Below are 16279 nucleotides of genomic sequence, written 5' to 3'. Positions count from 1 at the left end.
ACAGAAGGCAACATGTGAGGCTAGTGAGCTCTGCCTCTGTCAAGCAGGGGCATCATGGAGGTCTCAGGGATTGAATGTGCTAAGCCACAGCCATGTTGTCAGTGTGTGCTGTGAGATGGTTGCTAAGGATCTCTGACAGTAGGTGTCCATCAATAACAGACTGAGGGTAGCCCTATCTGCATTCTCTGGATGATTCCACTGTCAACACTGTGTTGTAATGAGTATGTGTGAATGAAGTGCCATGCTGGAACTGTCCACAGATGTCCTTCCTCTGTGGGCTACAGCTCTGCAATGTATTAGGTCACTCTGTCTGTTGAACGGCGCATATATGGCCGGTGTATAGCTGACAGGTGCCTTGTTGTGGAGCAGTCATGGGTATATGTGGGATAGCATGACCAATGCAAACTGTACACATGCTCATAGGATGCAATTGTCAAGGATTATGCTGAGTGGCCAGTATAGTCCTCCAGCATGGGTCCTCTGAAGTCATCCACCCCAGTCTACACAAGTGTAGAGTCTGCTTGGATCTCTGACAGTAGGTGTCCGTCAATAACAGACTGAGGGGAGCCCTATCTGCATTCTCTGGATGATTCCACTGTCAACACTGTGTTGTAATGAGTATGTGTGAATGAAGTGCCGTGCTGGAACTGTCCACAGATGTCCTCCCTCTGTGGGCTACAGCTCTGCAATGTATTAGGTCACTCTGTCTGTTGAACCGGGCATATATGGCCGGTGTACAGCTGACAGGTGTCTTGTTGTGGAGCAGTCATGGGTATATGTGGGATAGCATGACCAATGCAAACTGTACACATGCTCATAGGATGCAATTGTCAAGGATTATGCTGAGTGGCCAGTATAGTCCTCCAGCATGGGTCCACTGAAGTCATCCACCCCAGTCTACACAAGTGTAGAGTCTGCTTGTGCTAAACACAGTTTGTGTGCAGTGACAACCTTGCCTGGGGGTGGAGATGAGATATGGATGTCCAGGGAAAGGTGGGTATGGTCAGATATCAACAATGGTGGTCTACCTCTGGTGTGGAACAGTGAGTACACATGTTGCAGATGGACAGGTGCAATGTGTATTCACCCATGTGGCTGTGGTGTGTGGTTCTGCCATAGCACATGGACCCACAAATTGTAGTGGCTGTAGGGTAAAGTGGTAGAGGCCTGAGTAGTTCTCACACACAATATGCCTGTGCCTGATGTTAACAACTGGAATGGTGTATGTGAATACCTGCATATCCCTGGCACTGTTCCCAGGGAAGCTAAGTGTGTGTCCTGGATGTGGGTGTGGTGTTCTGGACTGGTAGTGTTGTGTGTTACAGGTCCTGTGGTCCCAAAGCATGGTATAGAACATAACCTGCCAGTGCGATGTGCATATCTGACCCTGACGTAGGGGGCTGCAAATGCATATATATGCTATCCCCCACCTGACAGGTAGTACTACATCTACATACCTCTGTAGAAATAAAGATGTCAGCACCCTAGAAATACTACAGGTGCAGAACAGATGCCCAGTAATTTGGATAGTGCGATCTACTAATGTGTGTCCCTCAAGTGTCATAATATAGTTAGGTAGGGGTTCGAATCCTGCAAATACTCAGTGGGCGAGTGGGGTTTGTGTGTGTGAAAGGCTGTGAGAGGGAAATGTCCCTTTTGGCAACTGGGAAAACACACTACAGGATGCACATTCCCCTTACTAAACACTGATGATGTCAGCACCCTATAAGTACAGCAGGAGAATGGAAGCCTCCCAGTAATGCGAATAGTGCGCTCCGCTAATGCGTCCATCTTGAGTGTCATAACATAGTTAGGTAGTGGTTTGAATCCTACAAATGGCAAGTGTGTGTGTTTGGATGAGGGGGGTTGTTGTGTGTGTGCAAATTTGTGTGAGAGAAATGTCCCTTTTGGCAACTGGGAGAACACACTACAGGATGCACACTCCCCTTTCTAAACACAGATGATGTCAGCACCCTATAAGTACAGCAGGAGAAAGGAAGCCTCCCAGTAATGCAAATAGCGCGCTCTGCTAATGCATCCGTCTCAAGTGTTATAACATAGTTAGGTAGTGGTTTGAATTCTGCAAATGGCAAGTGTGTGTGTTTGGATGAATGGGGTTAGTGTGTGTGAGGGAAATGTCCCTTTTGGCAACTGGGAGAACACACTACAGGATGCACACTCCCCTTTCTAAACACAGATGATGTCAACACCCTATAAGTACAGCAGGAAAAGGGATGCCTCCCAGTAAAGCAAGTAGCGCGCTCTGCTAATGCGTCTGTCTCGAGTGTCATAACATAGTTAAGTAGTGGTTTGAATCCGGCAAGTGTGTGTGTTTGGATGAGGGGGGTTAGTGTATGTGAGGGAAATGTCCCTTTTGGCAACTGGGAGAACACACTACAGGATGCACACTCCCCTTAATAAACACAGATGATGTCAGCACCCTATAAGTACAGCAGGAGAAGAAAAGCTTCCCAGTAATGCGAATAGCGCTCTCCACTAATGCGTCCGTCTTGAGTGTCATAACATAGTTAGGTAACAGTTTAAATCCTGCAAATGGCAAGTGTATGTGTTTGGATGAGGGGGGTTAGTGTATGTGAGGGAAATGTCCCTTTTGGCAACTGGGAGAACACACTACAGGATGCGCACTCCCCTTTCTAAACACAGATGATGTCAGCACTCTATAAGTACAGCAGGAGAAAAGAAGTCTCCCAGTAATGTGAATAGCGCACTCTGCTAATGCGTCTCTCCCGAGTATCGTAATGTAGTTAGGTAGGAGTTTTAAACTTGTAAATGGCATGTGTGTATGTTTGGATGTGGGGAGTTTGTGTGTGTGCATTTCCGTATGAAAAACATGTTAGTTTTGGCAATCAGGAGATCACACTACTTGATGCACATAATCCTTTCAAAATACTGATGTTGTCAGCACCCTATAAGTATAGCCAGAGAAGAGGAACTATCTAGTAAACCGAATAGTGCGCTTTGCTAATGCGTCTCTCTCACGTGTCATGACTTAATTAGGTAGGAGAATGAATCCTGCAAGTGTGCATGTGTGTGGGGATAGTAGGGTGTGTGTAAATGCAAGTGTGAGCAACCAGATCCTTTTGGCAAATACTACAATACACCAGATGCTGCATACTCCCCCAGTAAACACAGGGGATGTCACCACACTATCAGCACAGCCAAACAGGGCTAGTTGGCTAGTAATGCCAATAGTGTGCTCTGCTACTGTGTCTATTACCATTGTCAGAGTACAGATAGGTATGTTTTGGTAACCCACAACTGTCACGTGTGTTTGTGTCACACAGTATGACCTTGTGTGGGTGTTTGTACATAACAATGCATGCCATTGCCTAAACCAGCAATGGCATTGCACACATGATGTATGTGTGTGACACATACACATAAATACCTGTGACCTGAAGTAGTTACCATATCTGACACATGCTTCGAGTGGATAAATGGTATTTGCAATGTATACCAATATGACTGTGTCTTACTGTGCAGGGTCTGCACGTGGTATGCCTCTATACAGTGTGGGTGTCTTTGGTGAAAGACCTACAGCAGGGGATACACATCTGGTCTGGGCCATATAGTCTACATGTAGTCGATGTACAGGTGCTGCATGTTCCCACCTGTTGTGGTAGTGGTAACATGTCATTCCACTGCAATTCGGTGACCACATGCTGTGAACCCTTCAACTAGTGTGTTGTAGCTACAGTAATGCTCACACACAATGTTTGGCTGGATGCAGTCCGGCCATATAAACACAGTTCTTGAGACTGTCATATTGCCAGTGTTGTTATGGAGGATAGGTGGTCTTCCTGTGTATGGGAGGGTTGTGTGTGCCAGGCTATGAACCAGATGGCAGTCCGACACACTGTTAGTTGCACATGAGTAGGCCCTGATGGTTTGTGCTGTGCCAACAACCTGGAGGTGTGTGTATCTGTGTTACCTTGGGATACCACCCTCCTATCCATGTGTGTTACATGTGTAGGAGACGACAGGCATGGTATGGGGCATAACCTGTCAGTGATGGGTAACACCTGTGAGCCATGAATCATGAATCTGGTACTGCACAGACATTGCAGTTCACCATGCTGAGGGCAGTGTCTGGTGCATGCATCTTCCAGTGTACACTGCTGTTGTTGTGTAGCAGCACTGTTAGTGTCCTAACCTGTGTGATACCAACGGAGGTTGCTATGTAAACCATGTCCTGCAGCATAAGGCAGTATGTGTGTACCAAGGAGCTTTGCCATTATACATCGGGCCATGGGTGTCACGTGCAAGATGACCCTTGCACATCATTGTGGCTTCCCTAGCATGTAAGCACACATTAACAGCCAGTGGATACCCTGTGAATGACAGTGGAGACTGAGCATAATGTAGACATACAACACCCTTCCCACATATAGTGGTAGAATACCTGGTGAGGGTATGTTGGCAACCAACATCAGGCTCATACTGGCCTGTGCCACATGCTGAAAGATCCGTTCTATGTTCCCTATCATGTAGTCCAGGGAGGTATGTCTCAGGCAGCCATACTGGCATGGTCAATGAGTGAGTCATATCTGTCCATGCCTCTGACTGACCTGTATGCATGTGTGCTGTGGTGGACCATAGTGCCCCTGAGGCATATCACTGTGACCTTCACCAGATACAGCCTGTTGAGCGGGACCCCAGTGCAGCACACAAGACAGGTACCTGACATGTCTGTAGCAGGTGTGTTGTGTAGCCCTACAGGCTGTGAGTGTGTGGCACAGGGGATGTGCGTGCCATGTGTGGCATGTGCTGTGTTCCAACGGAACATATGCCTGTGTGCCAGCTGCGGAGGTGTGTGATGCCCAGGCAGGCTGCTATTCTGAGTCCCCACATATGCCCCAGTGTGTTCAGCATGCTGTCAGTGTGTGTCAATGTCTGACTGGTATTGTAGTCACTGTAATATATTTTATTGATTTATTTATTTATCCTACATTTGTTGACTGGGATAGTCCGACTGGATGCATGTCCATTTCCAGGGGAGGCCCGTGGAGACAAGCTATGAGGGTAGCAGATACAGCATTACATATTGCTAGCATTACATATTACAAACAGATTATTTACAGAGATTACATAAGTAAGCAAGTCAAACATGTTCCACAGGTTAATGTTAGACCTGAGCACAAGTCAGGATTAAATTAAAATTACACAGTAAAGTGGTTCACAGATTTTACACATTCGAGTTAGCCAGGCTTGATACATTGACATAGCCAGTTAAGTGACAAATGTTGTTTAGGTCTACTGTTAAATTGACCTAAGGTGGACAGTAGGGTAATATCAGCTGGAAGTGAGTTCCAGGATCTACTTACAGGGTTTGTAAAGAGAGAATCACCAGCTGTGTTATTAAACTTGCTAGTCTGAAGTAGTAATTTGTTAGAGGATTGAAGCGGTCTAGGATTGTTATAGGGGGTGATAATATTTGAAGTGCAGGAGTATTGTCTGGATTATAGAGGATTTTATAGGCCATAATCAGTTGGTTATACTGTATTAGGCTGGGTATTGCAAGCCAACCAAGCTGATTTAGATTGATGCAATGATGTGTCCTAAAAGGCAGCCCAGTGGCAAACCTGGCAATGTGGTTGTAGCAAATTGAGTGTTTGTTAAGGACAGTCTTGTTCATATTCGAGAGTAGAGGGATGCATACAGAAGGGTTGAAACAAGGTGTGAGCGAGCTATGGCACCTTTAGCTGGAGGGGCTAGGAAGGCTTTAATTCTGTAAAGTGACCCTAGTTTTCTATTGATGGCTTTCATAATCTGGTTAACATGTAGGTCACATTTGAGATTATTGTCTATGATGACACCTAATAGTTTCGGAGATGGGTCAGGAGATTATTGTGCCATCAGTTGATGTTATGGTAATGGTGAAAGTGGTAGACCTACGTGTTGGTGAAATAACAGCAGTTTAGTTTGATTGGGATTTAGGATCAGACGATGTTCAGAAAGCCAGTTTTCTATTGTATTAAAGGTGGTCTGGGTAGCTGACCATAACTCTACTGGAGATGTGGCTGAGCAGATCAGAGTAGAGTCTTCAGCATATTGGATACAGCTGACTTTTGGGATGACAGTATAAAGGTCGTTAATGAAGATGGAGAACAGCAAGGGCCCTAGTATAGAGCCTTGTGGTACTCTGAGGGTGTTAGGTAGAAGGTTAGAGAGTTTGTTCTGCCAGAGGCCAGCCTGCTGTCGACCATGCAGGTAGGATTGAAACCATTGGAAGGCTCCAGTATCTAGACAGTCTTTGCAGGGTGTGGAGTACAAGTTGGTGATCAACCATATCGTATGCCTTGGAAATATCCAAAAGAGGGCTGCGGATATATAATTATTGTTGCAAGTATGGCTTATGGTGTTAGTAAAGGCTAGGAGGCCTGAAGTAGTGCTGTGATGAGGACGTAAGCCATGCTGAGTGTTTGCCATAATGCAAGTTTGGATTAGGTGGTACATGAATTGTCTATGATGAAAGTTTCCATAATCTTTGCAAGTGGAGAGAGTATAGCTATTGGCCTATAACTGGAGACTTCAGTAGAGCTGCCTCCTTTGTGAAGTGGGATTACATATGACATTTTCCAGATGGTGGGAAAGTTAGATTCTAACATGGTTCCTTTGATTACCTTTGAGACGGGGTAAGCAATAGCATCATCTGGTTTTGATAGGTACTCGGCAGGGAGTTGATCAGCAGAAAGTGTAGTGGGTTTCACTGTTTCAATCAAGGTACGGAGAAGTGAAGTGGTGACTGGTTGGCAGCTGGATGCAAGTAGTTTTCTAGGGGTGCTACTTTCAGGACCAGGGGAGCTAGGAGGCAGATGGCTAGCTAGGGCCTGAAATGTCTCAGTAAAGAAATGGTCAAAACTATCAGGAACATCTTCAGGGGTATTATCAATAGTAGCAGCAGGGATTGGGGTTGACATTTGTCCAGGATGTAGTATATATGACATGCCACCTGACAGGGTATGGCATTACTGGGTTCAGAGAGACCAGTCCCCAGATTGGCTGTGTGGTGGCATCCCACACATGTGTTGTACGTTCCTGGTCAAAGGTGATGGCTGACTGCATACATGTGGCAGCTGTGACAATGACACATGACTCACATAAACCACAACTGGACCATAGAGGCGATTCACAGGTTACCCTTGCACATGCTACCCTAGTAGTGTGATTGCCATGTTGAGTACCAACACATAGGGCCAATGGGGAACAACATACTGAAGGTGTGTATGTGTGGGTGTACCACTACTGTTTCATAGCACTGACATATATGACTGCACACGTGGGTAAATGCCAGGTAGGGCGTGGGCAATGTGTCACAGGCAATGCACATGCGTACAGGACAGACAGTGACGTTCTGTCATGTGTAAAGTTGACATACGTATCGTACGCTATGCAGATGTCACTAGAAGTCTACAGAAGCACTGTAACTCTGCATTGCAGGTGTAAGCAGTGTTCCAGGGAACCCCAAGCAAACATGCATGCAAACAAAGCTACAGTAAACAGGGCTGGAAGTAGTGCATTATACAACAAAGAAGGGGTAACAATAACAGTAAGTAACAATGCAAATATGTAGGCACTATCAACATGTACCCGGGAATACGCAGTGCAGATGCCCATGGTAGAACTGATATTATGTCATACTTATTTGTGATTTGGATTACAGTGGTACTACACACATATCTACATGCGCCAACATCCACATGGCATAGTCGTTGTGGGCAACTTGACACCATTACTGTACATGTCCACCATTGCATATCACTACTTGCGTTAGCTTTCCCCCTGTGCTACCCATGTATGCGGCTATCTGTTGACAACCTTACCACCGGCATGCAATTATGTGCAGCTGTTATACTTTGGTATGTACTATGGGTGTAGATAACAATTTAGGACATTCATACAGTTACTACAGCAGGCATGCTGGGATAAACACATAGTCATAGCAGCACACTGTACTGTTACCAACATGATACTACTGATACACTTCTATGTAGTCACCCTGTGCATCAGCAACATGTTTACCTGTTCCTACAATGATGTTGGAGATTGCAGGAGGTGGCACAGTGTCATCATATGCACAGGGTGTGGATTAGGTATGCCTGAGTCAGCCACTGATACCACCAATTGACATGTGTGTGTATGTGTGTTGGTGAGGGGCAGCAGTACAGGGTGGGGCAGTATTGGTGCAGTGTGTGCATGTATGTGGTTGCCCTAGGTGTTAACATTTCGCATGTGTGTATGCACGCACACAGTTCCACCTCATGGCTGCCATATACAGGGGTTTGTGGACAGCCACAGACTGCACCTGGCAGGCCATACAGATCAGTGTCTGTGTGCACGGACATGGTACCTGTGCCTGGGAGGGGTGCTACGGACCATATCCAGTACAAAGCCAGATTGGGTACTGTCATCAGAAGCGGGAGTGTGTTGACTGGACACATGTTCCTGTTGGGACTGTCCAGAGCCACGTGCACGTGTTCTCCTGGGGCGTTCCGATGACAGCACAGACCCAGCATTGCTGGGGCTGCTGCTGGCACTATGGCAGCGTGCATGAGCCTGTTGTCATCCGCGCCGACTGCCAGCTGCTGCTGCTGCCAGCATACAGCCACGTCGACGCTGCAAACGCCCACCATTGCCCTGGCTCATGGACATCTGGTTGTGGAACTGCTGTAATATGTCCCCACAATGTTTGTCTATGACATCGGTGAAGTTATGGATAGCATCCGCAATGTCACGCATACTGTCTGTCATGGCAGTGCGACATGCTCTCAGCTCCCTCAGACCCTGTCTGGGGTACCTTTCCATACATGACTGTGCCTGCATGACAGTCTGAAACATAGCTGAGGTTGACAGACCTCTTTGGGCACGTCGGCCAGAGGCAGTACGCCCACGGATGCTCCCACGAGAACCCATGGGCAACTATCTGTGTGGTACCATCGGAGGACCCTGCCCATGGCTGCTGTGTGGGGACGCATGTGCCACAGGTACCACATTACCCTGGTCTATGCCCACTGTATCCTGTCCATCACCTAGGGACAATGGTGACAAAGGATGTACAGGCAGGATGACTGTGCGCAATGATGGGGTTGACAGCTCTGTACTGTCAATTGGCTGACCAATGGCAGACCCTGACACACCTTCCTGTACCATTACACAAATGTCATCATTACCAGTAGCCATGGCACAGGATTCAGGTTCCCTGCAGCAGGTCACCAGAGCAGCTCCAGAACCTGTGGGAGGAAGACAGGAAACACAGTTTACAGTCTCCAGACATTGTTACCAGTGATACACTTATACACACATGCACATATGGACACATGCACACATGCACACATGGACACAGGCACACATGCACACATGGACACAGGCACACATGCAGACATGCACACGTGGACACATGCACACAGGCACACATGCACACATGCACACAGGCACACATGCAGACATGCACACGTGGACACATGCACACGTGGACACATGCACACGTGGACACATGCACACATGCACACGTGGACACATGCACACATGGACACATGCACACATGCACACATGCACACGTGGTCACATGCACAGATGCACACGTGGACACAGGCACACCTGCACACATGCACACATGGGCACAGGCACACCTGCACACGTGCACACATGCACACATGCACACCCCGCAGTATACACACAGAGCACTACTGAGTTACACTACTGTTACTAGCATTATCAGGACTATTATAGGTTATGTTAAACACACTCACCAGCATGGATGGCCTGTCTTGCTGTAACCCTGGAGGGACCTGCAGAAATGAGATTAATGTCAGTGGGCACAACTGTGCCATTGCTATTGCGTATGATACAGTGTACAGAACAGTCAAGTGTACATATGGCATATTACCTGCATGCTCCATGTCGTGCTGCTGTGTGGAACCAGCCTCCATCATAATGCAGGTGTACTGCTGTTGGTGTTCTGGGGCTGGAGCCACAACACTTAGGAGTAGCCCCTCCAGTCTGGTGAGGGGGGGATGTGTGGCCACCCCACCTCCTGTGGCGACCTGTTGCCTGTGGATATCTGATGCACGCTGCCGGACACTTCGGATTAAATCACTGCAGTGATGTCGTACCTGCTCATATGTCCTGTTACGCGTGCCAATATAATTTACCCTATGGGCAAGGTCTTGCCACAGTGCGGCACTCTCCTGCTGATTCTGACTGGTGCGGGAAAACAGGATGTCATACTCCCGCACCAGGCTCTGGTGGATCTCCTCATTTTCCGCCACAGAGTGGGCGGGGTTACGCTGTCGCGCCATCTCCCTGGAAGAGAACACAAACAGGATATCAGCAGACCATGTCAGCAATATATGGCACACATACTATACATGATACTCATGTGCAGTCATATACTACTACTCCCATATGTTGCATGTGTGTGTGTCGTGGTGGATACACAGGTACATGGCCAGATATCAGTGCTCAGCCAACACCTGTGCAACAATACCTGCCACATTCCACACAACATAGTAGCATGCCCCATCGGTCAGCACACACTGACAGGTGCAATGCACAACCTCACTCTGGGGGTTCATCCCAAGGAACTGTATGTGGGACACCATTCACTACTGTGATGTGGACAGAAGTTACTCGGCCTGGATATACATATCCCACCACCACCACCAGCACAGTAGACTACTTTGATATGTATGTGATTAGACAGTTATTCACTTGCTGGGACTGAAATGGTATCCATGCAGCACACTGGGCCAGTGGAAGCCACAAGCCACACTGCTGACCCCTTTGCAAATGCTTACCACGGACATGCCACAGATTGCATGGAACTTGCACACACATTTCTAACCCAGACCCTATGCACAAAGGTTAGGCATCCTGTCCGGTGGACCCCAGACAGAGGCAGATTGTATAACAATAGCAGGAGGCTACTGCAGGACAGAGCACATTCACATTAAGGGAAGGCATCTGTGGTCAGCACTGGTACTATGCTACGGTCTGTCATAACAATGGCCATGGCTTAGTCTGGGAGGGAAATGGACACAAACACTATGGATGACCACAAGGCCTTCTTCAGTTATGTTACACATATGGACCACATGCGTCAGATATGCTCTGTGTTAATACACACCTACTTAACATTCACCAAACACACGGATATTGGCAACAATCTTGCAGACATGTTCAGTGCACGTATCCCCCCTCCTTCTCCCTCACCAGTTGAAATATTTATCACAGCTGGATGTATCCTCCATATCATCTCACATGTCCAGGTGAGGGCTGCCCTCAGCAGAGAAGAACACACAGCATCACTGTGACCTCATGGTATCCCTGGATGTGTGCTACCGGCACTCCAAGAGGACATACAACCGCATATAACACTGATAGTTTATCTTGGCCGTACTACAGGATATGTACCTGGACAGTGGCATACAGCAACAGTGGTCCCAAACCACTAAGGGGGCACCTCGACAGACCCTGGGAATTACCACATCATATGCATAATGGGCCTGGTCTGCTAAGCTATGGAATTATGCAGTATGGGATGCATATGCAGTGACATTGGGTACCTGCAGACACTTGTTCCCAGCCAGTGTGCATTTGGGATGGGCTGATCCTGACTTTTGAACCTGGCTGACCTTTCAAAACAGTCACTACAGCCACTGCTGGGCCAACGCACAGACAACTGCTGCCAGGATCATGGCCTAAGACTGATTGACATGTAATGTATGGTCATCCCCTTTTGGTGGAACTACGTACACACAACATATCACATGGACATACCTATGGATACAGACCTATGACACATTTGGAGGGTTCACAGTATGCACACTATTAACCTGCTACTTTGCATTACCTCTGTTTGTCGCAGCTGGTTGCGTTACCACAGCTTCTGCTTGCTGCTGCTACTGTCAGTGCTGACAGCTTCGTGTGACAGAGTCACAGTGTCTGAATTTTTTTTTTTTGCTCTCTCTCTCACTCTCTCACTTCTCGCTCTCCCTCTGTCTGCTTACAGACAATGCAATGAATGTATTGCATGTGGGGAGTGTTAGCACTGGATGCTTTTGTAGGTATCTGCATAGGTCCATGTGATGGCCTCTGCACAAATTGTAAGCCAGCATTTGCTAATTGCATACAGCCAGTTGTGTACTGATTGCAGTTCTCACTGTGATTTCAGGTCAGTGCTATAAAAGGGTATGTGGGATAGGCGTTGCCCTTTCAGATTGTGAGGGCGGGGACCATGCTGGTATGCTGTGGACAGTGTTCTGTGAGTGTAAACGTTAGTATCTCTCTCGTGATTCAGGCTGTGTTGTATATTCACATTTCTCCATTCCTCTCTCATGTTCCCTGTAGCAAGTGTGTATGCACATTGACTCCTACAACTATATATAGATATATATTTATATATATATTTGTACATATACATACATTTATATATGTACTTTAACTGACCTTATTATCTACAAGCTGCCAACTAGCATGGCTGTTTCTGTTCACACACTACTATTATCGAAATCCAGTAGTTTTGACAGTAATTTTAAATGACCTGCTTTGTGTACTACACATCCTATATTCCCTTTACATTCATCCCTCTATTACATGTTATATTTATTTTAGCACAATGTTTTTGTATAAGAGTCATGGCTAAGTGGTAGGTCGTACAGACTAGTGTTTCCAAGGTTCTGGGTTCGGGACTGACAGTGGGATTTTATTTTGCTTTTGAACTGAGTACAGGACCTGTCAATCAAAGTGACTAAGGCACTTTTAAGCAGTTGTAACTGGGTTAGCTCTGGTTTGCGCGGAGCTCACGCATGCGTACTGGCGGTTAGCTCCGCGCACACAAGCGCACACCCGCTTACAACCACTTAACGTTGCTTACTCTGGCGCACACCCGCGCTATTTTCTTTGAAAGAAAAGAAAATGGGGAGACAGGAAAGTGGTGAAAAAGGGGTCACAAAGAGGGTAAGACAGTAGGGAAACAAGCTTGGGATGTGCAGGAGGGATGTAGGTAAGGCCCATAGCTGCCCATTTCTTCATCAGCAACAGCTGTGCATATGTATGTAATTTGGTGTGACATTTGAAACCTTCCACCCCTGAGAGAGGTGTCAGGACAACAATAATACTTGTTGTGCAGCCAATTGTAATTGATAGGTTCCATGTCCAGCAGACATGTGTGCGGAATGGGCAGCTATGTATGGGGCATCATTTTTTTGTGGGTACAGAGTGCCCTTTTTTTTTTCAGGTGAGAGTGGTATGTCAGGTGAAGGAAGTCGGTACAGCTGGGGAGGTAGGTTGGGTAGGTAAACAGACAAGACAAACAAGATGCATACAGGGGCGGTGTATGACACGTGTGGGGGGGTTACACAATTGACGGGGATGGAGGTTTGGATATCCAGAGCCCATGAGCCCACAGATGGCAACAGTGGAACTGATATCCCCACCCATAGGCAGTTGCCACTGTTCCTTCACTGCCCAGGACAGGGCTGTGTAGGCCAGGCAACAGGCATGCCCGTTAGTTGCGCCACCCATGCCTCGAGCTGTGGGGGCTCGAACCATGAATGCCTGCTCTTCAGCCAACATCTCTACCACTACGCTATTGCTTCCTGGCTTATTTTGCATATTTAGTTCTTATATGCTTTCCCACTGACTGCTAACTGTAGCTGCGCTATGGGCACGCCCGTGCAAACGCGCGCACTCATGGTTAAACATTTTTACAATTTAAAAAAATATATAAAATGTGTTTATTTATATGTTTTCTGTTCATAGTCTATGGGGGCATGTGTTGTGTTCTGTTTATTCACATTTCCGTGGACTCTGCAGTGGGTGTTTACTTTGGGTACTTTTCCTCTTCTGGGGACGTGTCCGCTTACAGGGCTCGGCCTATGGACATGCCCCCTACTGTCGTACATGGACCGTGTTGGCCTTAAGTGTGATTCAGCATGCTCTCATGAATATGCAGAGCATGCTGACATCACTCCGTTTAACTGCAGCCTCCATGTATGAGTTATAACTCTTACACGGAGGCTTCGTGAATCCTGCCCCTAGCCTAAAGAAACAATAATAAACATTTCAACCAAATAAATCCTGATTGTACATTTAGTTTGTAAAGCATTGTGTGTGTGTGCATGTGTGTGTGTGTGTGTGTGTGTGTGTGTGTGTGTGTGTGTGTGTGTGTGTGTGTGTGTGTGTGTGTGTGTGTGTAGATATAAATATATATATATATATATATATATATATATATATATATATATATATATATATATACATATATATAGGCAGATAGATCGATATAGATAGATATAAAAAAGAAGGGTCAAGTAGAATCCTAAAATATTTAAAACAACATTCAAGTAATTTGGAAGAAATATATTGCAGTAAAAGGGAGTATTACTCAATCTAGCTGGAATAACAAAATTTATGTTTTTAAATGTATTTTTAAATTAGAGAGTCTGTCACAAAACAATGAAGAAAGTACAACTGGATAGTTTTATAAATGACTAACAATTTCAAAGCAGGAAGGAGATGTTTGACGTATGACCAGATATTTTGCTTATGGGATAAGGTGGATGCAAAGAATATCTCAATGAAGCTGAGTTTTACATAATATTAAATAAGGAACAGTTCCAGAACTAAACTGGGAGATGTAAATTATTGATTTGAAGAGAGTCAAATGGAGTTCCACTCATTCTAACTTTGAACAATCTGTTAGATGATATTTTGAGAAACACTTATGAGGACTGTAGCCAGGGCAGGAAAATGCTAGCTCACAGATGTTAATGTTTTTGTATGGTCAACGGGTGTGGTAACAGATGGCATCATTATATCTGTTTCAGTTAAAATTTTGTCTGTGAAGAGCTGAACAGTCCAGTGTTTGCACCCTTCTTGCCTAAAGCTATCTTGACTATCAACATAGTTTGCAGTTTGTTTGTGTCTTTCGACTTTTCCCGGTTAGGGGTCGCCACAGCGGAACTCCAGTCCGCTAATGATTGGTAGTGGATGTTTACGTACTGGGTTACAAGCCCTGATGCACAACCTTCAACAAAGGCATGCCCCATTCACATATGCCTCCACACAGAAGACGTTCTAGCTGAGAATCGAACGGGACAACGTCTTACTGTGAGGCGACAATGTTACCGCAGCACCACCACCACCATAGTTTGCAGTATAGTTTTGAATTTGGAATGTATTCAATTTATAAAATTAGGAACAATGATATGGGCCTGAATTGCTAACTATTCATTCCTTAAGGGAGAAAGCGAATATAAAGAGTGTCTATAGAATGATGATTTATGGTTTTGTTTTAAAATGTAAGGTGGTATGAAATAAATATTTATATTCAGTAAATAAATAAATAAACCCCAGGATTCAATAAACTTTGTTTAGGCTTTGCATACTGCCTACACACTGAGTTTACATGTTAGAGCAATGATGCATGGCACGCAACAGCGCAGAATGCATATTAATGAGGCGCAGTGTGCCTAAGTTAGGTTTCATGGTGGGCAACAGTATTGTCAGACAGAAAACCATGTAAGGAACATGGATGTCAATTCCATGTAAAACGGAGCACCTGTAGTCCGTGGATTTGTGCGGAATGCCACAATAACCACCAGTGCTTCACAGATAGCTGTGAATCTGTTAGTTCAACACATATCCACAAAGGCCAACTTAATGCAGGGACATTTAACCAGAAATAGAGACATAATTGCCATAGCTGTCACATAGACATGTGGTACAATGAAACTCAACATACCTGTCATCCCCTTTGAGCAAGATATGGGAAGAAAGGCATACATAATAGGGGGACAAAGACCCAAAAGTAGGGGCAGATATTTAATATTGCACTTAAAACCTTAGAAAGTTGACAGAATAAATAGGTTGTACATTAGCACGAACTGCCTGAAGAATGTGAAGTTTGAAACTCAGATGTTAGTCATCAGTTTCTGACTTCACCCTGCAATGACATGTCAATTATTTTCCAGAAAACAAAAATGTCATGAGGAAAAGATCACAAATATGAGACAAAATCTGGACATTCAACACAAATCAAGACAGTTGAGAGGTATGCACTCAACTCTATATAATATTGAGTCACAGCAGTGCAGAGATCATCCCAGTGATATGGTGGAATGCCATAAATTTGATAAGAAAAACATCTGGACATCCTAGGAATAGCTGAACAGTCGAGAGGTATTACTATGAAGTCTATTCTCCCCCCTCCCATTCTCCACACTATTTACCCCCCACTTCCTATCATTGTTTGTAT

The sequence above is a fragment of the Protopterus annectens genome, chromosome 10.part0 (genome assembly GCF_019279795.1).
Source record: "Protopterus annectens isolate FY-2018-M chromosome 10.part0, PAN1.0, whole genome shotgun sequence".
Classification (NCBI taxonomy): Eukaryota; Metazoa; Chordata; order Ceratodontiformes; family Protopteridae; genus Protopterus; species Protopterus annectens.
Note: the sequence above shows the minus strand (reverse complement) of the source record.